The sequence below is a fragment of the Galeopterus variegatus genome, unplaced genomic scaffold (assembly GCF_000696425.1).
Source record: "Galeopterus variegatus unplaced genomic scaffold, G_variegatus-3.0.2 Scaffold779, whole genome shotgun sequence".
Lineage (NCBI taxonomy): Eukaryota > Metazoa > Chordata > Mammalia > Dermoptera > Cynocephalidae > Galeopterus > Galeopterus variegatus.
The window spans coordinates 153,942-154,225 of record NW_007726890.1 but is presented as its reverse complement, the minus strand read 5'-3'; positions in this window follow the sequence as shown (position 1 = coordinate 154,225).

Here is a 284-nt window from a genome sequence, read left to right as displayed (position 1 = left end):
TACTGTCTCCAGTTATCTTTCCTACAGAGGGTTAGAGGGAGGGACAGACCAGTCTCCTTCAAAGCTGGCCTCAGCAAAATGTCCCTCCGTTGTCCTTTCAGGGCCATCTTTCCCCTCCCTGAAGATGCTCAGAGCCCTTGACTCTGCTGAACTAAAACCACAGTCCAAAACACTAGCTGGCTCTGCCCTTCTCTCCAACCAGCCTTCTTCAGAATAGGGCTCAGGCTCCTTTGGCCACAGGCCTTGCTGGGGCCGGGGGGGGGGGGGGGGGGGGGGGGGGGGGG